Here is a 5731-nt window from a genome sequence, read left to right as displayed (position 1 = left end):
AGGTCTTGACCTCAGCTAACAATAAGGATCTCCATGATCTATTGAGATCTTTCGAGACGACCAAGGTACCACTACCGAAGCTACCTTCGTGGAACCTGGATGTGGTCCTAAAATATTTAATGTCAAATCGTTTTGAACCTCTTTCATCTTCGTCTCTACGAGATTTGACAAAGAAAACTGTATTCCTAACTGCTCTGGCGACGGCGAAGAGAGTTTAGCGAAATACAGGCTATCAGCAAACACGTCGGTTTCAAAGGGCATAATGCAGTCTGCTCTTTGAATATGTCGTTTCTGGCCAAAAACGAAAACCCTTCCAATCCGTGGCCTAGAACATTCGAGATCAAGGGTATGGCAGAGATCATTGGTCAGAGCCAGAAAGATCCTGTGTCCTGTTAGGGCTCTTAGAGAGTATATTCGTAGAACGAAGGATTGCCGAGGTTCTGCAGAGAACTTATGGTGTTCGGATCAAGAGACCAAACATGCCCATGTCCAAGAATGCACTGGCATTCTTTTAAGAAACACCATTAAAGAGGCGCACGCTTCTTGCAAAGACAGTGACTTGAAGATACTTAAAGTTAACGCGCACGAAGTAAGGGCTATTTCGACCTCAATAGCCTTTCAGAAAAACATGGCTCTTAAAGACATTTTAAGTGCTACTTTTTGGAGGAGTAACTCAGTGTTCGCCTCGCACTACCTACTGGGAGGTGAGAACGACCTATGAAAGCTGTTACTCTCTCGGACCATACGTCGCCGCAGACACTATTTTGGGGGCAGGAGGTAGCACTCATCCTTTCCCATAGAAAAGGGTAGGTGAGTTTTTAATATTGTATGTTTATGGTTGTAGGGTCGGCTTGCCGAGTACGGTCGTCCTTCCTTTAGCCTTTGGTATATGGGAGTTTGTTGTTAGGCTAACTTAGGTGGTGGTTTTTGCCTCGTTGCCCTCGGAAGTATGGTCATGGTCTAGTCACATTGTGTCCCGTCCCCGTTGACAGATCATCTAGAGCGCACCAACTACATAGGTCACTACCTTGTTGGTAACTCTAGTGAAGCAGAAGCAGGCTTGGGTGACAGTAATCACGAAGTCAGCTATGCTAACAGGTAAGGAACCAAGATGTCATCATATACATTTATATGTTTTCTAAAATCCTTTTTTCTGTCTCTCCACCGCCAAAGGTGGGATTCAGCTATATATATATCTGACAGGTAAGTTTCATGAACAAAATGATATTGTTAAGATACAATAAAGTTTGTTCATACTTACCTGGCAGATATATATATTTTTAGTACCCACCCACCTCCCCTCAGGAGACAGTGGAGATAGAAATCTGATAGAAAATGGGAATGGTTCCTGATACCCGCCTCCCAGCGGCGGGAATGGGTACTAACCACCCTAACTCCCACTACGTGTGTCGTAAGTTTTAGAAATTCTGTCGGACTTCAGAGAATACAGCTATATATATATCTGCCAGGTAAGTATGAACAAACTTTATTGTATCTTAACAATATCATTTTCTCGTCTTCCGACGCGTCCTCCCCGCGCAAGGGGTTGGGAATCCTCGTTCGGATTCGCGACCTTTGAAGAGGACGTTTCAAGATCAGGACGCTTCACGTCATGCTTTATCTGATTGGCATTCTTCTCCGGAAAGCGTGTCCTTTCTGCCCCAGAAGAAGGCTAGGTCGTCTTCTGATGATGACGCCTTAGAGCGCTCCAGTCGCTCTAGAGCCAAGGCTGTTCCTGGGAGAAGGAAGATGGCGTCCCCTCGCCCCTCACCTTCTCACAGGCATGGCTCTTCTCCTCGTAAAGAACCTTCGCAGACGGAGATAATCCTTGCTATGCAGCGGCAACTGGATGCTTTACTTAAGCAGAAGGAAACGGTTTCTGGTCGTAAGAAGGACGATAGACTTCCAATCAAGAGATCAAGACAGTCTTCTCCGCCTGCTCGTCTTTTGTCCCCGTTTCCTGGTATTTCGTCTTCTAGACTTCGTTCTCCCCAGCGTTCGTCTAGAGGTGGAAGTAAACGTCAGGAGAGAGAGAGGTTTCTTCATTCTGCCCTCTCTTCTCGACGTGAGGACGCTTGGCGTTCCGACATCGACGTTTCTGATGAAGATGTTTTGGTTTCTGACGGACGGAATTTGGTACGCCCTGCTCCGCTTCGTCATGCTTGTGTTGACGCTCATCGGGACGCTCGTCAAGTGTCAATTCCTGTCTCTTCACGGGACGATCGTAGAGACGCTTCGAGGGACGCTAGGAGAGACGCTCCGCTTATCGCTTCTTTGGACGCTTCGTTGGACGCTCAGTTGGACGCTGATTTGGACGCTTCGTTGGACGCTCGGAGGGACGCTAGGTTAGACGCTCCGATGGACGCTAATAGACATCGTCGAAAGAGCTTCTTGGACGCGATTACGGAAGTTCGCTCTCGATCGGACGTTGTTCCCGAGTCTTTAGATGACGCTACACGTCTTCCTTCTACTTCGCGTTCTACTCAAGTTGTGATTGCTGATCCTGTGTCGCCTAACGATTCTGTTAAGGGTACGTTACCCTCTTCTTCTCGTCATCGGTCTGATAGGAGACTTGGAGTGAAAGGTCTTCTGCTCTTTCTTCGGAGTTTAACCTCGGGTAAGGAAGAAGGGGAATTGAGCTGTTCTTCGGAGGAGGTTGATGAAGAACAACCCTCGACGTCGTCTTCTTCAGACTATCAAGTTTTGGCTCGGCTGCTCCGTGATTCTTTTGGAGATACCTTCCTTCCTTCTGCTCCTCCTTCTCCTCCATTGCAGTTTTCGTCGTCGAAAGCTAAGAAGACACCAGGGTTTGTAAAGATGAAGACGTCTTTGTCTACCAAGAGGGCTTTCTGGAAAGTTAACACCTGGATGGAGACTAGGAAAGCTAAAGGAAGCACCACTTTTGCCTGCCTCCGTCTAGACTTAGCGGTAAGGCAGGGATGTGGTATGAAACCGGTGAGGAGTTTAGGTTTGAAGGTTCCGATGTCAGCACAGGGAGATTTCGCCAGCGTTGTAGATGCCTCAAGAAAAGCTCTGTTAGCCTCAGCGAAGGTGTCGTGGACTACGTCAGAAATGGATCATCTGTTGAAGGGTCTGTTTAGGTCCTTAGAAGTCTTTAACTTCTTAGACTGGTGTCTCGGAGTGGTTAGACAACCAGTCTCGTAAGCCAGATTCGATCAGCTTGGGGAGCTGTCCAGTGTATTGTCATGCATGGACAAGGCCGTCAGATGGCTCGAGGAGTTAGCATCTCATTTTTCAGCAGGCGTGTTGAAGAAGAGATCGCTGTATTGCAATTTTGCGGCTAAGTCTGTCTCTCCCGCACAGAAGACAGAACTTTTTGTATGCGCCGTTCTCGAGTCATCTCTTCCCCCAGGCTTTGGTGAAGGATCTGGCAGTAAGTCTACAGGAGAAAGCCACTCAAGACTTTTGACACAGTCGTCGAGACGTCCTGCTGTCCCTTCCACGTCTTCAGGAGTTCAGTCTTTTAAGAAGCAGAAGCCCTTTCGTGGAGGATCTTCAGCTAGATCTTTACCCCGAGGAAGGGGTCTTCCTAGAGGTAGAGCCCCGGCTAAGTCCAGGGGCAAGAAGTGAGAATGCGTGCCTTCAGTCACCGGTAGGAGCCAGGCTTCATTTGTTTGGAGGAGCCTGGAGAGAAAGAGAGGCAGACACCTGGTCTCTCAATATCATAGAGAAGGGGTACAAGATTCCGTTCGTAAAGCCTCCCCCCTCTGACTTCCACTCCCAGGGACTTGTCCCCGTCGTATCCTCAAGAAAAACAAAGGATTCTTTTCGATCTGCTCGAGCAGATGCTCGAGAAACGAGCAGTGGAACAGGTCTTAGAACTGGCTACGCCAGGATTTTACAACAGATTGTTTCTTGTTCCGAAACACTCGGGAGGGGGGGGACGGCCAGTCTTGGACGTAAGTCGTCTGAACCTCTTTATAGAAAAGCAAAAGTTCAAGATGGAGACACCTCAGTCAGTTCTGGGGGCCTTAAGACCGGGGATTGGATGGTATCACTCGATCTTCAGGACGCATACTTTCACGTCCCGATACACCCCCAGTCTATGAAGTACCTTCGGTTCGTCCTGAAAGGAAAGGTGTTTCAGTTCAGGGCTCTTTCTTTCAGTCTGAGTACGGCCCCATTTGTGTTCACCATCTTAATGAAGAATGTGGCGAGGTGGCTCCATCTTTCCAACATCAGGATCTCACTCTACCTGGACGACTGGCTCATACGAGCTTCTTCGCAGACCCGGTGCCTGGAGGACCTGAAAACGACTCTGTCTTTAGCTGCGTCCTGGGACTTCTGGTGAACTTCGAAAAGTCACATCTGACCCCAACACAGTCCATCGCGTATCTGGGGATTCAGATGGATTCAGTGGCTTTTTCGGGCTTTTCCGTCCCAGGAACGTCAGCAACAAGGCATAGAGATAGTGTCAGCCTTTCTAGGGAAGGATTCATGCTCGGTGAGGGAATGGATGAGTCTGCTGGGGACCATTTCCTCGCTGGAGAAGTTTGTTTCCCTGGGGAGGCTACATCTCCGACCTCTTCAGTTCTTCCTGTCGGACAATTGGACAGAGAAGGACAACTTCGATATGATCTTAACCATCTCAGAAGAGGTGAAGAGCCATCTAAGATGGTGGCTCGATCCGTTTAAAGCTCTCAGAGGGCATATCCCTCAAGCTTCAGAACCCGACCTAGTGTTGTTCTCCGACGCGTCATCCACGGGATGGGGAGCAACACTAGGGGGGGAGGAAGTGTCAGGCACCTGGAGAGGGGAACAGGTAGCCTGGCATATCAACTTCAAGGAGCTGGCAGCGGTTCAATTAGTGCTCCAGTTCTTTCAGGACAAAGTCTCCCCGTCAAGTAGTTCAAGTCAACTCGGACAATACCACAGCCCTGGCATACTTGAAGAAACAAGGAGGAAACTCACTCTCGCTCCCTGTTCGCTCTAGCAAAGGAAAATTCTGCTTTGGGCGAAGGCGAGAGAGATCACGATCTTGACAAGGTTCATTGCCGGAGTCGAGAATGTCCGTGCGGATCTCCTCAGTCGACAAGGACAGTTTGCTGCCGACAGAGTGGACCCTCAATCAGGACGTATTGCCAGGAGCTGTGGAGTCTTTGGGGACGCCCCTTGGTGGACGTTTTTGCAACCGCAAGGACGGCGAGACTTCCTCTCTACTGCTCCCAGTTCTCGATCCGGGGGCAGTAGCAGTGGACGCCCTGTTATGGGATTGGACGGGCCTAGAGCTCTACGCATTTCCCCCCTTCAAGATTCTGGGGGAAGTGATGAGAAAGTTCACAGCTTCGGAGGGGACGAGGTTGACGTTAATCGCCCCCTTTGGCCTGCAGCGATCTGGTTCACAGAGGTGATGTCCTACCTGGTGGATTTCCGAGATCTCTTCCGTTAAGGAAAGATCTACTCAAACAGCCCACTTCGAGAGGTACCACAAAAACCTCTCTGCTCTGAGTCTGACTGCGTTCAGACTATCCAGAAGTTGGCCAGAGCGAGAGGTTTTTCGAAACCTGTGGCTAAAGCTATCGCCACCGCGAGAAGACCTTCGTCAATCGCGGTTTACCAGTCGAAGTGGGCAGCTTTTAGGTGCTGGTGTAGGAAGAAAGGAGTTTCCTCTACCACGACCTCTGTGAGCCAGATCGCCGACTTCCTTCTTTATCTCAGACGAGATTTGAAACTCGCAGTGTCAACCATTAAAGGCTACAGAAGTGTCTTA

This window comes from Macrobrachium nipponense, chromosome 32, assembly GCF_015104395.2.
Source record: "Macrobrachium nipponense isolate FS-2020 chromosome 32, ASM1510439v2, whole genome shotgun sequence".
Classification (NCBI taxonomy): domain Eukaryota; kingdom Metazoa; phylum Arthropoda; class Malacostraca; order Decapoda; family Palaemonidae; genus Macrobrachium; species Macrobrachium nipponense.
This window is presented reverse-complemented; position numbering follows the sequence as displayed.